At 39.6% G+C, this 14,471-nt stretch overlaps 1 long non-coding RNA gene across 3 annotated transcripts; it reads right to left on the bottom strand.

Annotated features, from left to right (window-relative positions):
- Nucleotides 1–1,433: 1,433 nt before the first annotated feature.
- LOC128453408 (uncharacterized) lies at nucleotides 1,434–14,262 on the bottom strand. 3 transcript variants are annotated; one of them, XR_008341509.1, is made up of 3 exons: nucleotides 13,906–14,262; nucleotides 11,664–12,003; nucleotides 1,434–1,759 (listed from the first exon to the last, which is right to left on the bottom strand). It is a non-coding gene; the product is annotated as an uncharacterized LOC128453408 (long non-coding RNA). The 3 variants fall into 3 exon arrangements; XR_008341512.1 differs by having other exon boundaries at nucleotides 14,013–14,262; XR_008341506.1 differs by having other exon boundaries at nucleotides 11,664–11,866; nucleotides 14,013–14,262.
- Between the last annotated feature and the right edge of the window lie 209 nt (nucleotides 14,263–14,471).

Here is a 14,471-nt window from a genome sequence, read left to right as displayed (position 1 = left end):
CTTAATATTTAACAGCCTCATGAGAATCAAGATTTTAAGGAACAGTTTAAGTCAGAGATATATGAGAAGATTCATACTCCTGTCTGATTATGTGGTTGAAATCAAGCAATAATTAGCTTAGCTGAGCATTAAGAATGGAACCAGAAGTTAGTCTTGAGCTTGAAAGTCCACTCACTTACATCTTAACAAATAGAAACATGTAAACAACATGTTGTTGTTTTAACCAACAGTTTCTTGGCTGGCTATAGAGACTTTCTGAGGTGAAGTTTCCCGTCATCTTTGAGGTGATGATAAGACTGTTCTAAGATTTAAACAAAAAAGATATTACATGTTGACTATCTAAATTTTGATACAAGCCATGTCCCTCGTATTCTCGGCTTTTCGCTAAGGTTAGCCAATTAGCTGCTTTCTCTGACTTCACGTTTAGCATATTGACAACGTGTCGAGGTTCTAATCTAATGCTCTGCAAGCAAATTAATAAGACAAAATTATTTCACTACATGTATGTTCTCTACAAAGGCTATGTTTTAATGATCTATGCAGTTGGTGTTAAGTATTGGGCGCTAGCGCATTTTGGATGTGCCCACTTTTGCTTGTTCAATTCAGTGGGGTTGTACTTAGTCTCTTAAATAATCATGGATATGTACCAGCGCAGCTGTCTGGTGCATCTTGAGGTTGCTACTCGCCCATGGATAATTCAACATGCTTACTGGAAGAGCCAGGGATCAAACCACCAACCCTCTTAATGGTGGATGACCGACTAAGAGGGTGGTTTAGGATTATTGTGTTATTCAGACTAGAGAAAAGAGCTGAGACACGGCGGGTAAAATAAGCGAAGTATCGTTAGCGGTCTTGTTTTGTTTATGCAGCTCATAACCTGTTTCTTACTCAGCCTTCAGATTTCAGAATAAAACTCAAGCAATGTTCTTGTTTTTTTCCCCTCCTTCCCAGTGGCCACCTTGTAACAAGCCCTGTCGATGATGGTAACAATTTTTTGCACTCATAATGAGCAGAGCTCAAAGGTGGCTCACACTCATTTTATCATTGCCAAAAAATAATTTATTCTATATTTCTGTCCATGCAGCACCAGTGTCCACAGGCACCTGACTGAAGCACATGTTTGGAAATTGATACGACCCATATGGAATCGAGATGGTTTCTGGCATAAATGTCCTCACAGAAAATGCCACTGTCACACAAAGATGTTAAATTAGTGTGAAAATATGTGAATTTGAATTAATTATGTATTCAAGATCTGGGCATGAAATGTCATCGTGACATTGACAGTCTGTGAGCGGACTTTCAAAGAAAAAGAGGATGATGCGTGAGATTAGGTGTTGAATGATGGACAGAAGTACCAAGAAATTATGAGGTTCAGGTGAGAATGTTCTGTTAATTATGCTGTAACATTGACAGCACTGGGTTTCTCTCTGACTTTTTCAACTGCAAAAAAACATTCATCTTGTCTTAAAACAATAACATATTCTCGCCCTTGCACCTCACTCTGCAACCCTTGGCAGATGTCTTCCCAGTTATGTTAATAAAATAGGATTTATAGACTCCTAAACAGAAACTGACTTGTTAAAATTGACTTTTCGAAGTGTACGAACTCAGGAGCCACCTTTTTCAGAAGCTGGATATTTTGATGGAGGCGACTGACAAAGACGTGTCCTTCAGAGGATCCAGAGGCGAGGTGGAACAGGTGTGTTTGTGCAGCTCTTCTCGTCTCTGGAATTCAAAGATTTCTATCACCAGGAATCTGCCGTAAAACAGAAATATACCAGCAGTCAGCTGCGGGCAACTCGTACAGCATTTTAAGAAATAAACAGCTCGTAGAGTAGTTGAGGAATTAAACATAACGTGGGCTGGAGGTGATAAGCAACACGTAGCGTATAGTCAGTATATCGTATCACATCAAATTTGTACTGTATTGTAACATACCGTAAAAAAAATTATTGTACTGTATCATATCGTATTGAATCGTATTGTATCATATTAAAAGGCATTATTTCATATATCATATCATATTGCATCGTAGGAACTATCATATCGCGTAGTATTTTATAACAAAGAAACATATCAATGCAAATCATCATATCATATTATATCATACTGCATCATAACGTATTGTATTATAAACTGGGATAACATGTGAACTCCACACAGGGGCAATGGCCTTCTTTTTATGAGCAGCCAACAACTGTGCTGCCCCTGACAACAAATACGACACACAGAATCTCTGACCAGATTCTCAATCCCACGACACTTGTGAAATAAACAGCCTGCTCACACAGGTGTCTTGACCTTATTGGCCCTTTTCTCGGAAATGCGTGGGTTAAGTGGACTGCTGACATCTTCCTAACTCACCTGCTATTCTGTTGTACCTCTTAGGGCAATTCACACATAATCGTGTGATCTCCTAAAATGTTCGTCATAGCTCCACCTTATGCAGCGTGAGCAAAGGTCTTAATCAGCTCGAGGAACTGAAAAAAAAAACTGTGTGGGTGTGCAGGGCCTCAAAAATTCAAACGAGAGCCAAGACCAGTTAATGTGAAAAAAACCACACATTCTGTCACTTAACTAAAAGTATCTGCATTCCGACCGGTTGCTCATACAGTGGTGTGAAAGAATTTACCAAGCTGTCATAGACTTTTGTCATGTTTTATGTGGGTTCACTTGGCATCAGCTCGGTTTTTAATCATCCTCTGCACTTCTCGTCATTAGAGGGCAGAGAGAGTTGTGGGTCCAGAGAGGACATGGATTAAAAAAGTTTGTACTTTATGGGAGTTTTCTGGAACAGCTTGCTCACTCGTGATGATTCCTACTCCACTTATCTATCTTTGGTTTGCAGCTCTTCCGCACGATCCCCAACAAATCATATCTATCTGTTGCCATCATGCTGGCTTTCCTTTTTAAAGTTTGTCAAAGCTGGAGCTACTTCACAGCCTTTAGGTGAACCAATCACAGCATTTACCTCATCATTTGATTCATGTCTCCGTACAGATATGGAATTACAAATGCGTCTATCAGGCTGTCAGGTTATTTTACATTGTACTAGGGGGCAGGCAGGAAAAGTTCCAGAAAATATCTGAAGAGACTGACTTGAACTCTGGAAAGTGTCAGGATAATGTCCGAACTTCAGTGTATGTTTACTTAGACCTTTTTAGGGCTCAGACAGAATGGAGTCTCTTGTCTGTATAGTTAATGCAACATACAGTTTGTAATTCCTCTAAGTATTTTACACTAATCTAAGCTGTCTACATACATTTCCTGTGAGTCTTGGGGGATAAAACAAAGGACCTGGGTCCTGATCCTTTGCCACTTATCTTGCATGAAAACATATTCTACCATTAAAAACTGCTAAAATGTTTTAATGAAGTCCAGACTGGAGCAACAAATCATTTACCTCACTTAATAAAGTTACTGCACATCGGTCCAAGCACTGCAAATACAGTCCGTACTAACAATGTAAGTGCATTTCATAAAATGTTATGACCAAATAAAATTGCCATCATAATATCCAAGGAATAATGTGATGCTTACACAATTATGATAATGTAGTTTGTGGCAAGAGTTGGATCAGAAAATGGACTAAAATCTCGGTTATCAGGTGTGAAAAATGAAGCTATAGCGCACAAAAACTGGGACCAAGCCAGCTTCTCGTCAATGGGTTATATCTTAGTTTGTTAAATTAATACGAAAACCAAAGTGTAGAACTACAAGGTGCGACTTCTTCGAGTTCTGGAAGAGTCAGTGGACAGATGAAACAAATATATCCCATGAAATCTCAATTTTCCAGTGGCCTTATGAACATTCTGGCCTCCCTTGAACTGTCAACTTGACCGGAGATAATATAGCAAGCAGGAATGATTTGACAGATCTCTCAGATCCACTTATCTGGCCTTCTGACATAATTATGTCTCCCCTCGACGCATAGAGCTGCCAAAGATATTACAACTTAAAATCTTTGTAGCAGCCATGTACCAGCTCCTGATAACATTAAACATTAATCAAGTCGCCCTTAAGCAGCAGACAGGTACCAGGAGGCCAGTAGGGCTGCAGCTTCTGCAGTCATGGAGACGTGGAGTTCAGAGAGGCGATGGAGAAGGATATTCAGTTGGCTTCAAGTAAGATCTGGCAGTAAAAACTCAGGAATAGACAGCCGGGCTTGGCTGAGGCTGTGTTCAGGTGAGGTACGGAATTGCCAATTCTTCCAAGAATGACCAATTTGGAGACCGGGATAGACCCAGAACCAGCTGGAGGATTAAGTATCCAATCTGGCCTAGGTACACCTTGGGATCCCCCCTTTTTTTGTTGGTCTTTCTCTAAAAAAATTTAGGCCTGAAAAATTCAAGATGTGTATTCAAATCCTCTCTAGATGTAAATGTCATATTTAGTAGAAAAAGCTCTTGCATTATCCACATGAAGCATGTGAATTTGCCATGTTATGTGATGTCCCATGGACTGTCTGAAATTAATATAAGGAGACAAATCAAAACACTTACAGAATTGTTGTGGTTTAATCAAATTAAATAACTCTCACACAGCAGTATCTTGTAAATACCAGCTAAGTGATATTTGTGATTGTATTTGCTCAAACATTCGACTGAAGCTTCTGTTCTCAGTGACTTTCCACTTCACCTACAGTCAACAAACCCTGTAAGCTTGGGTGAGAGAGCAGGCCCGATCGAGCTCACCAGCTGCCTGTTCTCGACAGGAACTTGTTACATCTGTTGTCTGGGAGCTGTGACTTTTACTTTTCACTTTTCTCCACTTCTTCTTTGTCATCTCAGCCATGTGAGCATTGAGCTCTTTATACTTCTATAGACTCATTCCCAGGTAATTTGAATAAATTCTTAACTAAAATCAAGCACAAATTTGAGTGGCTATAAAAGCCTAAATAAGCTATAGCTTCAACAGAAATGAGGGAATCGATATGGAAATATCTTTAACAAATAATAGCAATAGACCACATGTAAATGAAAAAGAAATTGCGTGTTCTTCACAGCTTTAGTTCTGTTCTCAAAGTGTTGTTTTTAAGAGACATCTGTTTTCAGTGAAAAAGCTCTAACACCTGACCAAAGACTGTAAATAAAGACTGATGACATTACAGCTTCCTCAAAGTAAAGCCAAAACATCCTGATAGCCCCCTGGTGGCTGGCTGACTCAAATCCATTTTCTTTAAACATCAAACATTGGTGAAGAAATTTTTTTTGTTCCCATTTTCGGCTGGTGCATGTAAAGTTCATTGTTGCGTTACTCTCTATCCGAGGAATAGTTTCAAACCATTGAGTCTAAATAAAGATGGATGACGTGAACGCTCCCCAAAAGTGAAGCCAAAACATCTTGATAGCCCCCTGGTGGCTGGCTGCAGTATAGGTCATAAACCTGGCCTCCTCTGTGTTGGTGCATGGGACATGAACTGTGAAAAAATGTCAATATACAAACAATTGATCCACATATATATACACTGCAATGTCTTCTGTTTACTTTCTCGTATTGTCTTTAAGAGTCTTTAATACGATCCAAAACTGATGCAGAGAAACACCAAACAAATGTAGAAACCAGCTCCATATAAGCTTGTGTACAGTGGGTGTGTGTAAGTGTGTTAGCATTCATTGTGGGCGTATGCATTTGTGTTGCATGACACAGACCATCAATTGTCGGGGCAATTTCCAGCAATCTTGAAGAGAAAGAAAAGAGAGGAGCAATCCGCCTTGTGGTTCACAGCAGCTACGCAGTGAGAGCAGTTAAAGCACGTTAAGTTCTCATTGATTGTAAATGTGCAGATGATTGAGCCGCTCCACTCAGTGTATGAAAGTGCTGAAAAAGAACAACAAAATGTTTGCCTCATCACTCCTCATTTTCCATTGCTCACACAAACAGTCATTCCCTTTCAGTCTCTCTGCATTTCTTTGCTTCATGGTTCCTTTATTAACAGCATCTCATCAAACACACGCCTAGAGGTCTTTGGGAAAGCCTTGCTTAACTGTGCTGGCAGAAATATGTGCGCAAGAGAGATCCAGGGACGTGATTCAGCCCTCTGATGTTTCTCATAGAGGACATCGGCTGAGAAATTATTAATTAGTTTTGCATAAGAGTGGTAGGGTGGAAATACTATCAGCTATACTTAGGGCTATAAACTTTGGCTCCTATAGAGTGGCATGGTTTCTCTCAGTGGACAGGTGGGCTTGTTTACAGTGTTATTTTAAACTGGGTATTCCTATCCGTTGTATTAGTGTAATGGCTTACAGTAATGACACACACTGATCAGCCACAACATTAAAACCGGTAACTGGTTGTATATATACAGTATGTATACAATATATATATATATCTGATTCTCATAAAAGGCCCATCTCCAGTAATACACACCTACACAGGCAGGTCCAAACACACGCGCACTCTGCTTGTCACACACACACACACACAGCTGCTCGTAAACAAAGCGAAACCGATTCCTCTACAGAGAAGTGTTGTCTCTTAACTACCTGGAAAATCCAGCCTATTAATAGAATTCTACCAAGGTGTGAGTGCACCCGGATCTTAAAGGGAACGGGATTGGTTCATTGCATGTTATGCTCAAAACACCCCCGCTGATGAATTAACAGACTAATACAACCCTTTTGCTATAGAATATTGAATGATGAACAGGAATTAACAGCAATTCATCCCTCAAAAAAGTGAAAAAGCTCCAGAATCCCACAGTAGACTAAACATAGGACAGATAAAATTTGCGAATTTTAAGTGAACAGTTTACAGCATTTAGCAGCTAAAGACCCTCACGTTTCCCCGAACAGTTGGATGACACCAAAAAAGAGCTAAAAGAGAGTAAATATTGGTCATATGTAAAAAAAAAAAAAAAATGCTACTCCATAATTCCTGTCAGTGATGTGTTTACAACTTGTTTTCCATGAAAGATTACAAGTCCACAGCGATACAGCCAATCATGTCTGTGGAGATATTTGAACCCAGGGCCTAAGTTCTGTGAATCGACTATAGCAAAACTGCTGAGCCACACATAGTTATCAAAAATGTTGAATGTCATTATGCAACCAAGCCAAGCTAACGGAAGATGACGTGTTAATGAACAAAAATTAGACTTTAGAGGCTACAGTAATGAATCATTAGCAGATGACTAATATCAAATTAGCCTCTTCAAACAAATGTTAATGAACCAGACTGGACTAATTTCATTTACTATGGACTCTTTGACCTCTTGTTTGCCAGTTAACATCGATGAATGGATGGATGGAAAGGTAGATGGTAGATAAACAGATGGATGGATGGATGGATTGGTGGATGGATGAATGATCGATATTCTGATGGAGACAGACCAATATATTTATATAGATAGGTCCATTCATTTGAGTGGGACATGTTGACCCCACTTTAAACATCACATCAGACACACACGCACGCACGCACGCTCGCACACACACACACACACACACACACACACACACACACAGTGAGTTAGGAGCAGAGAGAGAGTGTGTGATCTCATATTTTGTTTGCTGAAAGTGCTTTAACAGCAGCATGTAAAAATAGGCTCAGAGGAGACAGAATCTTTAAACAGCTCCTTTACAAGAAAAGGCCGACACTGTGATGCTGTACTCAAGTGTTCATGTACTTCTGATCATCCTCACATCTGTAGGCCAGTTGTTTAATTGAATCCGCTGATTGCTATATTAATAGTAACATGTTTCAGTGAATGACTCCATGTTTTGGGAGGGTTTGATGACTCATAGCTTGTTGACATGGAGACCAAAATAGCAGCCAAATGGAAGAGGACATTCAGTCTACCCTTGAGACTTTACACGATGGTGGAGGAAATAGAGAGAGAAAGATAGAAGGAGAGAGAGGGGTGACAGAAGGAGAGAGGAGAGGAGCTTAGAGAACTATGAAGGTTTGTGTTGTATAAGCCAACGGTGAGTCACACTCATCGTTTGAATCTTGAGAACTAATAGAAAATCGTTTGTTTTCTCTCACCAGGGAGTGGGTTAACTCTGAAAGGACAAAAAGGAAATAGGGTGATTTGAGAAACAAGAAGGAGTTCTCTTATGCAATGTATGTCAGGGTCAGTGCAGAGTGCCTTGAGGATTCGGTGCACCGCGTGCATTACCTCCATTCGCAGTGGGTCAGGTGAGGTTCGAGGACATAGTTGACTGCTCAAATGTGTCATGACACACACATAAGTTTTACATGCTCAGAGGCAAACATCTGTTTTTCAGCCTGCCTGGCTCTCTGGATGGTTGATAAAACTTTATACAGACCTGTCATGATCCTCAGAGGATGAATCTACCGACATTTCATCGATCTGCACCATGCGGCACATAGCTGTGGCTTTGGGAACTATTGATGGATTGCCAGGAAATTTGGTGAACCTATTCAGGCCCTCCTTTAAGATGAAATTGTATAACTTTGGTCATTTGCTTTTCTGCTAGCGCCAACATCAGGTAAAAATTTCAATTTTTTTTTACTAATACTATTGACCAGATCCTAATTGTATTTTTGCTGATATCCAATAGTCAGCTGTCCTCTGTGTTAGGTTCTGATTCGCAAATGAGAATGTTAGCATGCTGAGGTTAGCATTTAGCGCAAAGCAGCACTATGGCTCACAAAATAATTAGCCGTGCTGTAGATTCTTGAGCTGCTTACAGATACGCACTTGAGTCCGGATATTTTACTGAAACGCTTCCTACCAGCCCCCAAGTACAATGTCTGGAAAATGTCAGAGTGACCCCATGTGGGAATAAAGTGTATCTGTCAATTCTGTTTCTTACACTTGACAGATGCAAAACAGAAATAAAAGGAATGTAATTCTTCAGGATGAAAAAGAGGCATTAACTTTGAAAGAGAATGATATTTGAGAACTTCTGCGATAAAGGCGCTGATGGCGACGTGCTATAAACATGTCCTGCCTCAAGGATGCTTTATGACACCAGTCCTTGCCTGAATATATCCCAGATACAAGGGCCGCCATCTTGTGCAATTGGTGCCAGAGTCTTCACAGCAGCAATCACGGGATGATCCTCTGTTTTTATGGCATCAAACCAAACAAACCCCCAAAAAATTACACTTGAACAGGCATCAATGTGATACTAAACTACTTAAAATGACAAAAAACATATTTGAGAAAAATGGATTTCCTGCTAGCTTTTTGGTGTGTTCGATGTGCCATCCACTAACATGTAGGAGGTGGGGTTTATGATGTATACTTGAGCCAGCCACTAGGTGGAGATCGAGATGCTTTGGCTTCACTTTTGGGGAGCACTCGTTTCGTCCAAATTTATATGAAGTGATTTGAAAAGGCAACGCACCAGTAAACATAACATGCACCAACCAAGCAAAGATTTTCTGCAAATGTTTTACAAGAAAGAAAAGTCATTTGAATAATTTTTTAAGGCATCAGGACAGACATTTGTTTACAAGAAAACTCCAAATGGGGCCTTAAGGTTTTAGTTACAAAATCTTAAACATTAGTATTCATAAGAAAACGAGAATGAAAATGTGATTTCCGTTTGTTCTTTCTGCTTAGCTCCTTCTCAGGGATTTCAGATGAACCTCGCCAATCCCTGTTTATCCTGCAGGATCATCTAACAATTAGTCATAGAGCAAATGTAACAGTCCCACAGAATATTTTAAGCAGAACCTCGCACTCATACTTTATCTACACAATGTCATTATAGATCATCCAAAAGTCATATGAATCACATTTTAATTTCCACAATATGAGTCCTAACGTGAGCCTGCTTCATTAGATTTCCTCTCCTGAGGAACCAGGAGACCCTACGCAATAACAGCATCACAACATTTAACAGTGGACCAGTTTATTAGACTTTAGATTTTGCTGCAGTTAATTCAACACAACAGCCGTAAACGTAATACTAAACCCAAACATGTTACAAACTTGCAGCCTTTTAACTGATATTTCATTCCCCACCCCACCCCCCCCTACACACTGTTTAAATTACACCACTGTTTCTTTTCATCGTCAACACCCAGTAGACTTGAGGGCACACAAAAGGAAAGAAGCATGGTTGTCTGGTGCTCCATCAATTGCAAATGTAGTTCCACAATGAAGGCGGGCTAAGCCAAGCCTCGCCATCAGCGGGACCTTCAGATTGAGAGGTTGAAAATTAATCTGACAGCATGCTTTCAAAAGACAGCCTGGAGCTACAGGACACACACAGGCTAATAGTTGTTTCTGTGATTCTTGTGCCTCTGTGCTTTTCAATTATTATGTTTTGGGACTGTTGGGGCAGAGTTTCACACTGGTTGGTTCTTTGTGACTAAAAAGGTCCACATTTAATTTATCATCAACTGGGAGCTTTTCTTTTCCCCAGTGGTGACAGTTTGTAAGCGTTTAGCTGATTTATTTCTAAGGTTTTTAAGCTGAAACAATAAAAACCCAAACAGCCGGAAGGTGCATTATACTGTAATATAAACAGCTGAAACAATAAGTCAATGAATCAAGGAGTATAATACCTTGTTATAAAAGTATATGTGGTAGTTTATTAATTGTTTATAAGTATTTATGGGGGAATAGTGTGAAAAACGTCCTGTTCAAATTGCTTAAATTTGATTATTTTACTTATCTATAAGTTTAAATGAAATAGATAAAAGAGATGAATGATTGTAATAATGCCCCTTGAATGGATGAATTGTCACAATAGACACAAATTATCTAAAGTGCTATCTCTTGATTGTTTGTCGTTGCTTAGTATCATCTCATATCTGTAAATTCTGTAAAAGTTTTGAACAACTTACTTACATTATTATTTAATAAATTTGCACCACTCTGACAGAAGGGAAATTAGAATACAATTACATGTTACATGGGGTAAACCCCCTCATTACACTGTCACTTCTGAGCGTTTACAGTCGTCGGACTGATGAAGGCGCATCTTGTTGAGAGGATTTTCTGTACCGTACAAGTGATGAGAAACAACAGTGAGCTCTGTACTGATGCTAACATTCTCAGCTCGGAGGACATAGCTTGGGGGGGACAGTGTCACAATGAGCATTTATACAGACGGAGCAGATGAATGACAAGACCACCATGGGCTGATCGTTAAAGAATGCCATGAGTGCACATGCATTCTGGGAGATTTTAGATGGCAAAACATCTTCACCTACACAATTTGTGCCACAATGTTCGCTCAAATACACGAGAGGGTCTTCAACAAACTAAACCAACCATTCTTTGATTAAAAAAAACTTGAACAATTTGCCCTCTTTTGCTGGTAAGGCATTATATCCATGAGTAACTTTTAATGAGAGTGGTAGCTTAAGGCCTTAAGACTTTGACGCTTCTTTAGAGCAATTTGTCCCCCATTGCTGCTGAGGAATTATATCCATGAGTAACCTTTAATATGAGAATGTTAGCTGTAGGTCTTAATAGTTAACATTTCTAGGTCACCATAACCGCAAGCCTCATCTATCTGAGTCAGTACAACCTGATCCACTTTCTTTACAGGTTTATAGTAAATGTAGTGGCTCTCGATTGGGGGATTTGAATTGACGTAAATTATAGTCAAGAGCAACAACAGCACATTCAACGAGACGGGAATGGGCAGAACGATGTATGTTCTTTGTACGATATGTTCCAAGGTTATTCATATAATACTGTCTGAACCAAATGAACAGTGCTTCATTACCTTTAAACATCAATGGAGACTTTTTTCAAGTTCACTTCACAGCCCGTTCTGTTTCTATGATCCTTTCGCCGGAGATGCTCCTAATTTGTTTCAGCGATGGTCATCTCACAAAAGAAGCTTTATTATCGTCCGGGGAATGACGAACATCGGACCTCCAGTGCAGCTTCTAGAAGAAGGTGATCATTGTGACCACGGACACTCCTCTGAGGACAGACAGATAGCGTCATCTGGCGTTTCGGTCACACTATCCCTTACTCGCTAATAACTCGCTGAGCCTTAGCGTCAAATTGTCCCTCAGGGCTTGCCTTTCTTATTGGGCATCAGAGCTAAAAGGAACAGCCTGGCAGAGAGAGACACAAAGTGACAATCACTGACATTTTTCTGAGGATACAGTGGAACTGGGTCTCTTATATGACAACAGGGGGGAGAAAGGATTCCAAACAAACCTCAGTAGAAGAAGAATGGCCTGAAAGAAGCTGGGTTAGTCATATCGAAGGAAGAACAAGGAATTAGATGTGTATACTGCATAATTCAGGGTGGCACACTGGGTCTGTGGTTAGCGTCGCAGCAAGATGTTTCACGGTTTGAATCCCGGTTCAGCTGGGGTCTTTCTGAGTGCAGTATACATGTAGACCCACAGTCTAAAGACATTCAGATTGGTTTATTAGGGAAACTAAATTGACTTTAGGAATTTGAATGGTTGTTTGTCTCTGTGTGGTGGACCTCTGGCGACCTGTGCAGGATGTACCCCACCTCTCGCCTGCAGGGATCGGCTCCAGCCCTCAATCTACCCTCATAGGACAAGCAGTACAGATAATGGACGGAACAATTCTATTCAAATGTTTATAACTGTGTCTTTTAGTTTTTTGTTGTAATACTTGAAAATAGTAACAGCTGTGCTTTCATACTTTTCCCCTCTTCCTTTTTGTGGGATGAGGCGATAAGTGTGAAGTTGGGGTTGAAGGTGGAACAAGTGCAAAAGGCCATGCTGTCACCTAAAGGGTTGTAACACCTGCATTTACCTGCAGTTTGCTTGGGTTTAATATTGTCAGTTTCAGAGTCCATAAAACAATCACCACCAGCTAACATCTATTTTCTCTTCATTTTCACAAATGAAACAATCCACACCGACTCCAGATGAGAATGGCCGCTGGTCAAAACGAGCCCATAAGTCAAACAGTTTTATATGACCCGTTACGTATTGGGAGGAAATCTCGACAGCTGTTACAGAGATTCAAAGTCCGAGTGAGGAGGAGGAATTTGATTCCATGTTTATGAATTTAACCATGACAATGACGGTTCTCTAACCTTATTGAGGGATTCATTTCAAGTCTGCTACATCTGAAATTGACCTAAAATAAGTTGTCAAATTTTTTCTATCGAGCTGCATATGTAACACAAAAAAAGTTGGAGCTCATTCTTTGTGGGTTTGTCAATATATATGCAACCATTTTCACAGTCTCCTGACTTTTTATTGATATAAGAATATTGATTAGAGCGGCTTTAATGTCAAAATATTGCAGCTTGGTCAAGGTGGAGCTAATTTACTGCTAAGTAGTATAAATTAAGTCACATTCATAAAATAATGATAAATGATTTTGTCATTGGTACAATCTCAATCTGACTCAATACATCCAAAAATGTAGTGCAGGAAAAAGGGACAAGAAGAGAAGCAAGTTAATACAATCAAATTAGGTTCAAGTACCTCAAAATAGTAAAAAAGTACATTATGAGGTTCATTATTGTTCCTTCCACTGAATACCACATGTACACAGTGTCTCTGTCTAAGCAGCCTGCAGTGTAATAATCCCAGGGAGAAAAATACATGACCGCTGAGTGTGAGTGGAGTTTGGAGCACTGAGAAAATCTAACCACTGTGGGGTAGTGTTTCTCTTCATAAGAACTCAGCCACATCCATGAAAGAAAATAATATAAAAATAATCTTCAGGTCTGTGTGCTTTTTCTGAAATAGCACAACACCAACATGAATTTCTGTTGTTTGCACTTATCAAATCATTGTGGACCTTGATTAGTGCTTGTTGCCAAATGGTCTTTAAACATCAAGAGAAGGCTTGAGATCAATTTTTCCAACTCTTAATATAGAATAAATTAATCCTAGGGTTGAATATTGGTTTTCAATTAGATAATTTAAGAAAATACTGCCCCTCAGTGCGTGTTACCATCCGTGCCAATACACATATTTTAGTCAAGGAAATGATCTAATAATAATGCCAGAACTCACTGCTAATCTCTTTGGATGTTTTGGTGGATTCATTCAATGAGGCAAAGTGAAAAGTTCATCGTATTAGTTACAGCACACGACTTCATGTACTCTCGGCAGCACTATACCTGGAATGAAGTTTCTCCACGAATTCAGTCGAGTGGATGATTCATTGTGCTTTGACCTTTCGACTCATGTCTCACTCAGTGAGATCACAAGAGTGATAAGTCATCCCACAACTGCTATGTTTACACACTGAGTAACTGCTGGACTTTATGCATAAATAGATGCTCTGAGGCTATGTGCCTAACGGCAAGATAACTTCTCAAATAAAAGATTGGTTGGGCATGGAACAAAAAATGTTTTAGTGGAGGAACCTGACCTAAGGCTCAAAGTCATCACCGTCAATAAAAGTTTTTACTTCCGTCACAACTCACTGCTAATGTCTCTAACAACAGGCTTGTTTGTAATGTTACCAACAGTAAAATTAGACAAATGAAATGATCATCTGTGTAGGTCAAGTAAAAGAGTAAACTGTGAACCAATTTTATGTATTACTTAGAGTATGACTTTAACAGTGTTATTTC

Source organism: Pleuronectes platessa, chromosome 1, assembly GCF_947347685.1.
Source record: "Pleuronectes platessa chromosome 1, fPlePla1.1, whole genome shotgun sequence".
Classification (NCBI taxonomy): domain Eukaryota; kingdom Metazoa; phylum Chordata; class Actinopteri; order Pleuronectiformes; family Pleuronectidae; genus Pleuronectes; species Pleuronectes platessa.
The sequence above is the reverse complement of the archived record's forward strand: the minus strand, read 5'-3'. Positions and strand labels throughout refer to the sequence as shown.